This window comes from Cydia splendana, chromosome 15, assembly GCF_910591565.1.
Source record: "Cydia splendana chromosome 15, ilCydSple1.2, whole genome shotgun sequence".
Lineage (NCBI taxonomy): Eukaryota > Metazoa > Arthropoda > Insecta > Lepidoptera > Tortricidae > Cydia > Cydia splendana.
This window is the reverse complement of record NC_085974.1, coordinates 17,150,021-17,164,117: the sequence shown is the minus strand read 5'-3', so window position 1 is coordinate 17,164,117 and position 14,097 is coordinate 17,150,021.

The following is a 14,097-nucleotide window of genomic DNA, read 5'->3' as shown; positions in this document are numbered from 1 at the left end:
AATGGTGCAAGTGGCCCTAAAGGTATTAGATGTATGTGGGTGTTTACTCACGCTTACATATTGCTGAACACTGGATTCTCCGAAAACGTAATCCCTTGTCTCTGCTTATGGTTGGGATTCGGATGCTTTCTATCCCTTCACGTAAGTAGTTTCTGTGTTGATGAAGGTGTTTTGTTAATAATGAGGACTTTCTTCTTCCTCGTTTCCTCATGACTGAGGGTCGTGACCACATAAGGTTGTTGTATTTTGTGCACCAAGGCTCTGAATCTGCATGATCTTCCGCCGTCTTTATAATGGGCCTGTGTAGCTCCCCGGCAGGCCTTCTTTACTTTATAAACCCAGCGGATTGAGAACAATTTAGGATATCAGCTGCCAAACCGTGTGGGTCAACATGATCGCTTCCTCTTTAAAATAATTGGTTGGTTTTATACTGTGGCGGCAAAAAACTTACAGCTTTGTTGGTAAGCGGTTTCCTATATGGACGTTTACAACACTAAGGAGATCAGATGCGCGTTAGGTACCTAATTCTTTAAAACCCCGTACACCTTTTTCGAGATTGTAGTTCTTTGAGGTAAACATTCGTTAGTTCATTGCAAAGCTGAATAGTTTGTTTCTCCCAGTTATATGCTGTTTATATTTGTATGGTCACATCTCTTAACTTGAATTAAACTTTCATGAGACATATTTTAAACTGTTTAGACGATAACGTTTTCACTCACTTTAATTTTTAATAGCGACTAATAATTCAAGTGAGTGACACCGGTTTCGTCTAAACATCTCTTAACTTCTTGTCTGTGTATCATACATAAAGATCTTGACCGATGTTTAGTCGCCTTTTTGCATTTTCTCGAGACTGTTATTTTTCTTCTTTATACAGCACAACCGAGGTTTGATTTTTGAGAACCACACACATATGAAAGGTTAATTCTTACATTTCAGATACCTTTGCTCTCAGTTTCTGACAAATCTTCACCTTTTACCATCAATGGTTTTTGACAGTCGCCGCAACCCGCACATATGATAGTGGAAAATTTGATGATAAACTTAATATTAAATCTGGGATCGCTAAGAATTAACACCACCACTGAGATACTACCAACTATGATGAAAAAAATACCAAGTATGCATAAAATATTCGTACTTTGTACGAACTGATCTTCTAACTCGGTGTTTCTTGTACCCAATGTTCTCATATACATAGTACTTGATTATCACATATTGTATCTTGTTAGGTACGTTAGTTATAAGATACACAAACACTATGAAAATAACATATTTTATTTATTTCTATACATTACATAATTATTTAAAAACTTGATGAATTGTCAAGAGTCAATCGTGTCAAATTTTGCAGTGTTGCTCTAACATCAGTGATCTGATACAACTTTTGAAACACAAACTCTTTGCTGCATAGGTACATAGAGGGAGTTCGGGAGGATATTTTGGGAAAAATGCTCTATTTTATTAAAAGAGTACTCCAATATTACCTTTGCACAAAAGAAAACCCGAATTTCCTTATTTTGAAACGTAAAATGGAAAGAAAAAAGGTAGCAACCACTGAGATGGCAATAAAATGGTCATAAATAAGAGAACAAAGATAACCATTATTTATAAGACCTATAAATAAGCCATTGTACCATCGCTCACACTGTTAACCATCGGTGAACCGTATGCCTTTTGTAATAAGGTCCACAGTACAGTTAGGAGTTGCTGATTGTACCGGCAATGGCCAATTGGCCGTGTATTGGATGTATCCATCAATGTGTCATTCTGAATCTTTGGTCAACAGGCGATTGAGGCGTATGGCGATTGTACATTATGTACATACTCGTAGGTACTGTAAGTATGTACAGAACAAAACGAATTCTACATTGATTTTGATTTTGTGATAGAAAGAAAGTGCCACTACATGTACCTATAGTTGTAGTATAATAAAGTTACCTAACAAAATCATATTGTGAAGATTGGGTATTTCAAATAAATTAGTTTTCACCACACCAGCTCGTAAAGGCTTACTTTGCACTTCAAAAACTGATAGCAAAGTTGCATTTTATTCACATGTGAGGCAAAGTAATCAAATGCAAATTTTGAGGTGTTTCCTTATGTTTGCTGATAGAATTGACTTTTAAATGATGATTTTGGATGATAAATATTTAATAACATTCATTTGGATTTGATTTTGTTTGATATTTTACATTTAATATTTGCTTCGGGTTGGTGTGGTGAAAAATGTTGTGTTTCACTCTAGGGAAATTTTGTTTAACCCTCGTGCTTTGAAACCCTCGCAACGCTGAAGATTACATTTTTCGAATCACTCGCTACGCTCGTGGTTCAATTTTATAATCTTTCGCTTGCTCGAGTATCAATATTAGCACGAGCGGTTAAACAACAACTTTGCCCCCTTGTAAAACAAATAACTATTACACCATGCATGAAATAAAGCACCAGAAGATTAATAGAGAAACGTAGACAGCAGTTATTTTTAGACACAATTTCTATTTTAAAACCCGTATAAAACTATAAAGAGTAGGTAATTTGATTGTGACATCACATACTAGTATTTCATATAAATTCCATAGTAGCAAAATCGTTTTAACAGTTCGAAAAAAGAAACTGATTTGACTAGTAGTTTCACCCTATCCTCGTGCCGCCCACATTGCATTAGGTTACACTCAGTTTCGATGGAATGTCAACCTTAATTAAAAACAAAAAAGGTAGCATTTCATTTGTCTCGTTAAATTTTCGAACAAATGAAATTCAACCTAATTGAAAATACAACAAGATTCTAAATTCCTTGGCTATAATTTTGTATGGTGGGCCGCACGAGGCTATACATCTACGAACAAGTACCTACGAGCGAAATGCACAATATTTGAATGACATCAATTAGGACTCATGAACTTTTTTTTGCAACTGGTCCGATTAATCGGACTACCAGGATTTCGACTACGAACTATTTTGGACGTGCCGGCATTACCATGGTCTTAAGTAAAAGGGGAGAATAGGAATAATAGAACCCTTCCAATAAATCGATATAAAACAGCACAGTCTGTTCAGAACAATGCTGGCGGTCGCGGTATGCCGAGACGGCATGCTGGAAATGCAGACTGTTCTAGCTATTTCAATCTAGAGGGAAAAATACTTGCGATTTCTACTGAGTTTGGCTCTTTTTATTCCGTAACAGCCTTCATAGGTATTTAGGAAATTTGTTGAAATGATGGCTCTATCCGATCTCAAAGTGTGATTAAAAAAAACTAAAAGATAAAAGAAGATGAATGCAGATTCATCTTTTTGAAAATAACATTTCATGAATAACGACCTTCGCTGGGTACATATCTACTCCTCCGAAATTAATGCAAATTAAAACTCACACTTACTTAAGAACACACTTATATAACTACAACACACCTCTCGTCTCCCTCGCACTTCTCGTTCGAAAATTATTTGAATTATTCGAAATGGCAAAGAAATCACGGAATTTGATTCCTTTGCCACTTCGTTCCATACTTTCCGTAGGTAAACTAAATTCGTAGGTAAATCTGTCTGTTGTAACCTTGTTACCAGTAGTAGAATACCTATATAGTTCTTCACCGTTCCGATATATACATACTTAACTAAAACAACACAGTTTGTTGGGAACAACACTACGGGCGGAGAATGCTGAACGTGCATGGGGCTGCCATATGGAAAATAGGAATATCCTGACAAAAATCCATACATTTCCTAGATGGTCATTTTTCCAAAGTTTAAAAGTCTGTATTATGATACTTACCTCTTTTACTCGTATGTGTAATTTCTTTTACGAATTTTTCTTCGTTCACCTTTTCTTAAATTGCGAGGCTAATATAACAAACACTCCATCCATTTACTACAAAATTAAGTCGATATAATATACTTAACTGCAGCGACACCTATACCATACCTATACCAGTCTGTTTAGAACAATGTGGCTGAGCGCGCATGGCACGCGACTCGCTAGAGATGCGGACTTTCTTGACTTTTTTTAATATGGAGGAGAAAACTAGAGAACCCATAGCAAATTCCAATACGAGTATCTGTAGCAAATATAATATTTTGAAATAGTAATTAAAACTATGACTCGTCAAATTAATTCCACAGTTTAATATTGTAATAGTATTTCACGATTCTAATTTAATTTAACCAAACCAAGAGTTTCCTCCACTATAATGGCTCCTCTACAAGTCTACACGATGGTTCATCATAGTGGCCTACTATTATGGGCCAACGTGTAGAGAGGGTAGTGATGGTGTCGGATGGCTTATGGCGCGGCGAATGGCGATTGGATGGCCGCGGTGTCGGTTTTTCGTCCGCACATCAAAGGTAGTGCGCCAGCGATGGCGGTACGCATCTACACGTGGCCCAATCCATAGATAAATTGCTGCAACGGCTAATACTTCCACGTCCATCTTGGAAACCGGATAGATCACAACTGAATGTCGCCATCGTGTAGTTGCGTTTCAACCATCGCATGGCCATCTCGTTGCGCCAGCGCTGGGCCATCGTGTAGAGGAGCCATGACCTTCACATTGGCTACAGTGGGTAGAGCTTAGTGCCAATATTTTTGGTCTAAGCTAATCTTCTGCTGTTTTTGTTGTTTCTAAGTTTCAAAGATTTATAAAGAAAATTAGCTTTTTTAGTCAAAATAGTGCGATTACAATGCCCACAATCTTTTAGCTTTCATAGCTTCATAGCTTTTAAAGTCAAGGTTGTGCATACGAGGGTCGAGGAATCTTCGCCGAGTCTCTATGTTGTAAAATAAACTATTACTCCCAGCACGTCTGTAATATAACACTTTACGAGCATTGATGAAAAGTTCATATATAGTGCATCGGTAGCCGTACCTAATAACGAAGTATTGGTGCTGCATCTGTGCAGTAATGCACTGCATAGCCGGAGATGCACTAAGCAACGTGTGGTGCAAGGCACAAGAAAAATGCGTTGAAAACAGTTGAATACCTAACACTGGAGTAAGAGGAACACGTAGGAAATCCTCAAACTATTTCTCTTGCACCGAGTATGTTAAGTATGTAAACTATGTTTCTCGCACCCAAGCTGACCTTACCTCTGTTTATTTCTTATACCAACTTATGTCACACCAGCCAGGCTAATATTTATCACTTGTCATGTCATGCGTCATTTTCGCACTTTCATATTTGTTAGAACGTGACAGGCATGGTGACAGATGATAAAAAGGCGACCATCTTAGCCAGACAGAAGCTGCTGCTGATTAGTATAGTTCTTTAAGTATTCTATAATATGGGTAATTCTTATTCTTATGCATTTTTTGTGTAACACGTAAGAATAGCATGTATTTTTGTGAAAATAAGTAAACTCTATATCAATATACATAGCAATTTACCTCGTTTTAGGTCCACCTAAATGTATTGTCCTAAGATTATTAGAAACATAAAAAAAATATTACAAGTGCGAAATGTCACGGACCGTGTAGTGTGACTTCCCCAGATTTTGTGATATTTGATTCTTTTTTGAAAAAATATGATGTGATTTTGCAATAATTTATATCAAATATAAAACACTAATCCTTGTTCTACAACACTGTTTAAAAATTGTATGGATTTATAACGATTTTATATAATTTTAAACAACATACATTTTGTGATTAGTTTTCGCGTCACCACCGCGCGTGGTAATATAAACATGCGGTACTCGGTAGAAAATTATCTTTACTACTGGCAACCTTATACATTTTTTTTTAGAACAGCAACACTGTGTTGTTGTCAGGTTTACAAATGGCTGAAGGGAGAAGTTTTGTCGAAAATTATTTATTTGTGTTCATTTGAAAAACGGTCAACCTTAACGCGTCACCGCCGTGTTAGAGTTTTAAAAGTAAGTTGCAGTTTCACGTTATTGTTTGTAACATAAGATATATCTCATACATTGCAGATTAAGTTAATTATTTAACATTTAAATTAAGCACGTACAAAATATTGAACAACCAAAGAAGCGTTATATTTTCTGAATGACAACATTTAGAAAAATATTATTATTAAAGGGAAAATTCTTAAGTTAGTTAACCAGCACGTCAAAACCCACAAAATAGACACTCTTTTTAATGAATGTGGTAGCAGAAGTCTCCCTTTCGAGCCGTCTCGTTCGGCACGCTCGCCGGAGACGAGAGCGCAGTCTATTTTATAATGTGTCTTTGGACGGCGCACGTACAAGGCCATCATGGCCGCACGCGCAATAACGAAATAAAATCGCTTAAAATTTATTTTAAGCAAGAAATCAATGTAATCTATAATTACTTACCGATAAAATGAAATCTCATCAATTTATTAGATTTTTCTGTAACAGTTTTTACACCCTTTCACAACACACCTAGACATTTTTTTGAATTGTAAAATGCATTACGTGATAACTTCACATTGCGCCGCGCGGCTCCCGACTGAGCGCGCTGGTGTGATGAATGCGATTATCACACCCATAAACTGGCCCCTTTCGTAGTGCCCGTAAGGCGCGTCCTTACGAAGTAATATATATGTCTATGATTTGATTAAATTAGAGGCACATGCACTTTTCAGAAATGCATTTTTTTTAGCTACAGATCATTTGCTATTATTGCCCGACTGCCAAAGCAAAAAAAATGTTTTTCGCTCTTATGTATGATGTGTAAGCCTTTATGGTTTGACGGATTTCAACGTATGACCTGTCATTAGGTTTGTCGTAGTCATAGGAGGACTTAGGCTATGGTAAAATAACTATATAAATCAAAATAGCCGAGTTGGCCACCAAAATGCCGAAATGTCACGACTGAGGGTCACTTTGTCACAACCGTGTTTATGTACTCATTTTATTTACCTTTCCTGTGGGTATTAAGCTTGAGCATATGAATTAAAAAATTGCTTTTTGTATGTACTTTTGATATATGTAATAATATGTGAAAAATAAAAACGTTTATGAAAAAAAATTTTTTTGGACACAATTTAAGAATCACCCATATATCTAAGATCATATAGTTGATAAGCATTAAATATCGTCCTAGACCATTTATTGTGGCGCCTCCGGTTTGCGATTTGGAATACAATACAGTGAAATACAATCTCAAAGCTGGCTAACTATGAAAACTTAATACTTACTATTTTGACGACCGGTCTGGCCTAGTGGGTAGTGACCGTGCCTATGAAGCCGATGGTCCTGGGTTTGAATTCCGGTAAGGGCATTTATTTCTGTGATGAGCACAGATATTTGTTCCTGAGTCATGGATGTTTTCTAAGTATTTAAGTATATTTGTATATTACATATCATATATATTATCGTTGTCTGAGTACCCACAACACAAGCCTTCTTGTGCTTATGTGCCGTGGGACTTAGTCAATTTGTGTAAGAATGTCCCTATAATATATATTTATTTATACATATTTATTTATTTACTATAGATTCCTGTCTGAGGTTTCTGCTGCCCTCATATTATAATTACTATATAATCGCCTTAAGCTTATGTCTAAAGCCATGTTAAACCTACAGCGTCTGCTGAATCGGATTTCAGAGCGCGGTAACTCAATGAAGCCAAGAAAAATATATTATGTCCCATGTCTCGTACCCTGGAACTACTTTACACTTGGTAAACTTTGAACGCACAGCTGGTATCGTTGTATAAGATTGTACAGTAATTACAAACGGGTTAACACACTTTTTAGTAAGAGCTCACTCCTGTGGACGATACAATAAAAGTTAACTACTTGGGTACGGCGAGGAGTAAATTTACCGGTAATATTCTGAAACTTACCGGTGAATGTGGGAAATTTCCCAGTACATTTGGATTTACTTAACTAGTTAAAAACTAGTGCCTACGTCAATTCTTGGGATTAGTTGTCAAGCGGACCCCAGGCCATAAGCCGTGGCAAAATGCCCTTGGCATAGGCGTAAATACTTACACAGCAGAGACCACTTTTGTTTTAAACTTTGTGTACGATTTATTGTCAACTTTCTAATATACATTGATATAACATGGTGACCAAATGGTGACGAAATTAGAGCCGTCAATAAAAAATCTTTTGACACCTACGGCGTACCATAAAATCACTAGACCTACGAAGTTGTTATTCATACCTACTCATAAGACTCGACAGTTGCATTAGTGGTCTCATGCGACATTGTTTAGGTGAGTAAGGTATGTTGGGCTAATACCGGACGGATTTGGCACTAATTGGGAGACCTCGCGAAATATTTTTTTTTCTCGAGCTCAGTACGTGTCAGCTTTTAGAAATATGGTGCAAATCGTTAAATAATAACCGAAGTTTAAGCCTGAATATTGGCAACCTTCAATGTTCAACGGTTTCAGTTTTATACGAGTGTAAAGATGAGACATATTTTTATTCGAGGGTAACGATGAATTTGTCATCCCGGGAGAACATCGGATGGCGAAAAAAAACCGGTTCTAATGCTCAGATAATAAGGTATCTAAAAGAGTATATCCGATGTTTAACCTCCTCCAACGTATATGAATTTCAGCCACGAATAACTGGAAACTTAAAAGTTCTCATCAAATGTTTAAAACTTTGCATTTTTGCATCCGATCTTGACCCATATACGAAAATTTGGTAAATCTGTGGCTCTCAAAGTGTGATATGTCAATAGAAACAATTTCCTAAGTAATACATTCATACATATATAGCTACGTACACTGCTAATATCTCTTCCTTTTGAATTACCGTCCTCGAATAAAAATAAAGGAACGAAATAATTACGATAAAAACAGAGTTATTACAGTCATAAAAAAACAAAGTTTGACAATCACTGTTGAATTTTAAATGGGTAAAGGTCGGATTGTTGCTATCCGATCTTTACCTGCAAGGGTAAAAATCGGAAATCGGTCTACAGCAGTCCTAGGTCTGTTTTGATTGGATTAATTTAAAGATAAACCTTCAAAACGAAATTTGACATCTACTGAATCACAAAAACAACCACAGTTTTATCACAATACTCGACATAAATTACAGGACGAAGATCGGATGGCCAGAAAAATGGCCAAAATTACCTTGCTCCCTTTAAAGGCGCGTAGAACACATCCGATATCACTGAGCGGCGGAGGGACACTGGTGTCCGAAGCGCAATGAAATTGCGTCTTGCACGTTGTTGTCAAAATTAAGAAATAAAGCCTATTTTGGCGGAAATGAATTTCCTACGTTCTTCCCCCGCATCCGATATTATCCCAACATACCTTAATTCTCAAAATAGTGGCATCTTAACCTGTCATCGAGTTTTTGAATTGAATGTATGTTTATTTGCTCTTTTTCATATGAAACAAAAATGTATCTAGATAAACTAAAACAATGTTTATCGAGGACAAGCCATTATTTTTATTTAAAATTAATACTTATATTTATAAAAAATAAAGAGTAGCACTTTTTACTGTAACCTGTCTTGTCGAAAAACATCGCTCTTCCAGTTTTAGTTCTTTAGATTTTATAAGCACCAATTTATGTAAATAAAATATCATGCTATATAAACAATACCTTTTAAAATGTAGGTACTTTGCACAGGCCTTATATATATATTTTTTACAACAATATTCATGCACGAAGTTTGTCCAAGGATATTTTCTCTTTTAACCTGTACCAACCTGTACATGCGCGGTATTGCATCTGACTCATACACAGAAAAAAATATTTAGATCATAACTATGGCAAAATATTAGGTAAGTATCAAGCTAACCACCGTAGGGTACCATTATGACCCAAATGTCGTAGTTTCGTAGAGACAAGTGGTTATAGGCAGAAATCTGGGGTTTTGTAACGGAATGTTAACTTTAACCTGTCTCGATTATTTTACGAATTTGGTATGGGGCCTAATGTAATAATATCGTTTTAATATTGTATGAAGGTTTATTCATCTATGCTAAAAGTGAGACATTCTTATTATTATCCGTTCAAGGGAAAAAATAAAAATGAATGTATTTTTTACTGTAACCTGCTTATCTTTAACCTGTGTTCAATGTATATGTTATTGTATGTCTTGAAAATAACTTCTTCATTTGCCGTTCCCTTTTGAAAATTTGGGGTACTTGAAGTGGTAAAACATATTTTTCATTATTCTAAGTAAAAAAAATACAAAAAAAAAATTACTTTAACCTGTCGATGCCACTTTTTTAAGAATCACTCAGGTGTCCAAGGGACCGATTTGTAAATTTCGACCGAATGCCTTCAATAACATCACTACTAGGCATTTAAATTCTCCGTAAATGTAAATTCTCCGAGTGTCCTATAATATTTATTTATTATTATTATTATTTACTAGATTCCCAATTTCAATAGCTCTTTCAAAATTTAGCATTTCGCCGTTTTCCATCGATTTTGTGTGACGAAATCGAGCGATCGAAATTCAAAAATCGCCCCCCTGATCGTGGCTGCAATGTGCTAGTGATCGCTCCCGGTGGCGGTCTGTGGGGGAGGCCTATGTCCAGCAGTGCACGTCCGTGGCTGATAGGTCCAAGTCGTCTGGATAATCCTCAAGAACGAAAGTTTTGTTTTGCAACACTGGCTTAGTTAGAGGAAAGGGGAGTCTCGTAATCGCTTCACCATACGAACGAAAGGAAAAAGGGAACTCATTGACCCATTATTTATCAATACATATAAATACAATACAAACTGGATGAATAACATAGTTGTGGTTATTGGTGCAGCTAATAAAGAAAAATTATTCTTCATTCCTACGTTATTTCACTGCATAATAAGCTTAATTCTTCAGATTTACAAAATACGCCCGTTTAATTCAAGTACCAGACAACTGGGTCTAGAGTTTTCAAGATTACCACTGAAAAACCGGAAGACAACCAAATCTAAACGGAATTGAAATCTTAATTCAAACTCAACTGCATCCGAATTAATTTGTACCCACAACTTTACTACTGCATTAAATTCTACCTAAATACAACCTTAACTCACTACAAATAAGGTTTTTATGACAGCATTCTAATAAACTATTCGGTCTAGGAAATTTGTCTTCCTACTTGCAATTGAAAACCGACCGAAACTTTTATTGAATAAAGTCCAATTTTAAAGTGCACTACAATTCGATGCCGTTAGTTCAAGGACAGTTTGAAAAGCGACCTAACTAACAGACCAATTCGAGTTTTAGTTATTCGGTTTGTTTCTGATATGATACTGATCTGCCGGTGTCAAACGTCACGTTTTTCGTTGAAGAAATGTCACTTTTGACACATATCGGAAACAGATCGAATAACTCAAACTCGAATTAGCCTATACTTCGAGATAAATATCATTACGGCTAACTTACCAAGAGTAGTGCGAAAATCAACTCTTTGCAGTTTGACATAAAGTTCGTAGTTGAATGTTTAAGGCTACTGGAGTAGAATGTCTTGCATTTAAAGTGGGGTGGCTCTGTGTTCGGATTTGAAGGGATTTGTCCTGAGAATTTTGGTAATGTTCAGAAATTCACTTAAGGAAGTATTATACAATACGAGTACAAGAAATTCAAATGAATAGGTACTTATAGAAAGTAGTAAATGCAAATCGCTTTATTTTACTATTTTTGTGGTTTCAGTTAATCCTAAACTAAGTTAGTTTGAGTTTGATAGCATTTCAGATCAACAAAGTGAATTTTTTAATGTAAAGTTAGGTAGTTTTTTTTGTGTAATACTTCTACTCGTTCTAATTTCTTTGTAGGTATTTCAATTTCTAACCTACCTAAAGTAAGGTAAAGGGGGGCAATTTAGACTACAGGTTAATTTAAACTGATCGAAATATCCTCCATGTTTTACATTAAACTAGGGTCACACACACATCTTTTTCGCTATCTGGACATATAATATGGCACTCTAGTTAATAATGTAAAACATGGAAGATATTTCTGACGACCGGTCTGGCCTAGTGGATAGTGACCCTGTCTGCTAAACCGAATATGGTCCTGGGTTCGAATCCCAGTAAGGGCATTTATTTGTGTGATGAACACTAATATTTGTTCCAGAGTCATGGTTGTTTTCTATGTATATAAGTATGTATTTATCTATACAAGTATGTATATCGTCGCCTAGTACCCATAGTACAAGCTTTGCTTAGTTTGGGGCTAGGTTTGATCTGTGTAAGATGTCCCCTAATATTTATTTTATTTTTACAACATATACAATATAAAGGTACTTAGATTATTTTGGACTTAAATGTATAATTTATGCTCGCAACTTCGTTGTCTTTGTAAAGGGGTTCAACTTAGCTCTAAGGCCGTAGATCAGACCGCCTCGCCTTTCCCATGTTTCAATTGAGTGGCCTTGTAAGGAGGTGAATTTATATTAGCCTACAATTTCTACCAGACAACTTACAAACAAGTAAATTGCCACAGATTTGAAATAAATTTGATTTTTGACTGTACTTTTCCTTCAACAAGCAATAATATATAATAATATTATCCATCGAGACAATTCTAACAAACACTTTTTATCACATTGCCTACCTAATAATCCAAAAAACTAAGTATTTTCTACATATGTATATTATTTTCATCATGGTAACTCCAATCTAGTCGGGAAATACAATATATATACAGTGGTACTACTAAACGAAATTAATAACTAGCTTAAATCTAAAATAGGCCCTTGAGGCATTGTACCAAGGATGCTGGCGGCATTTCCTCGCTGTATCGCAATGCTGATACGTTGTGCGAGGTAGCCGCCAGCTCTTCGGTCACCGGGAAATTGTAGTTTCCTTATTTTAAACTTTCGTTTAAGCAATAACAAACCTTAATACATGCGTATAAAGGTCAAGCTCAAATTTACCTAAAAAAAAACCGGTACTTGCAAGAACAAAGGAAATTGAAATTTACCTAGATGCAATAGAGTGCCGATTTGCTTGACTGAGAAGACAAAAGATGGCGGAATGAAATAATCGTTTTTCATACAATAAAGTAGATTATCAAATATCAGGACTTATTATAGGAATAATAAGAGGCTTTGAATTTAGATAACAGGGAAGGAATTTGGATTTTTTTAACAAAATACGACGATTATTATATGGATATTTTTAATAGTGATATATGTATGACCAATTTCCATATAACACTCTTATTTGACACATCAAAGTATATGCTTCCCTCCAAATTATATAACTGATGTGGTAAGAAATATTTCATACTTGTCGGGATATTTATCGCACATAGTCATAAATACAAACTGAACAAGGTAAGGCGATGATGATTGCATTATTATGTGTTCATTTTTACAAAGGTACTTCATTTGTAAGGATTATACTTTCATTTTTGTAAAATTAGTCTGTTAAAAACACTTCAATAAAAATATATGTGACAAACGTTTTTATATCTTCCAGGGAAAACAAGATGTTACGAGTTAAAAAAAAATGGTTTTTAACGATAATAAATTAAAAGCAGTTTTTAATAAAGTTGGTATCCTCGTTTCTTCTCCACTTAGATGCAGTTTTGTTACAATGTTTTTACAATTTCTTTGATGTAATTCTGCCATAGTGGACGCTTTACGTCGTCTCATTTGTGAGGTGCGTTAATTTAATTATGAAATGTTTTAGTACCTCTGTTTTTCATGTTTTACACAAGGTTTTTTATGCAAATTTATACACAACAGAGTTTTGCAAGCCAAATGCAGTTTTCATTGTGGTGTTTTTGCAGCTGTGATATATGGGCATGTTAATTGAGTTTGGCCCGTGTTTGTTATTAAATTTGTTAAATATTTGTTTGTTTTCGTGGGATAAATAGAGCCCGCTGTCGTTGTTTTTTGTTCAAGAATAAAATATTTTTACCCGCAACGAAACAGAGATGGTACAGTCAGCATATAATATTAGTGGATAAAACAGCGCGCCAAAAGTATTTTTACAATTCGCGTTCAAAAGTAACTATCTGTTACAGTCTAATTTCACTCCATTATCTAAAGCGGCGTTTTAATTATCAACACAATATATTCATTATCGATATATTAGTACAGTCAGCAGCAGAAGTTGCTAAGCGGGCGAGGTGTTCAAAATTATCTTGACACGCTCTTATTCTCTCAACAATAAAGTTGCGTCAAGATCATTTTGAACACCTGGCCCGCTTAGCAACTTCTGCTGCTGACTGTATACACTTCTAGTGCATCTAGTT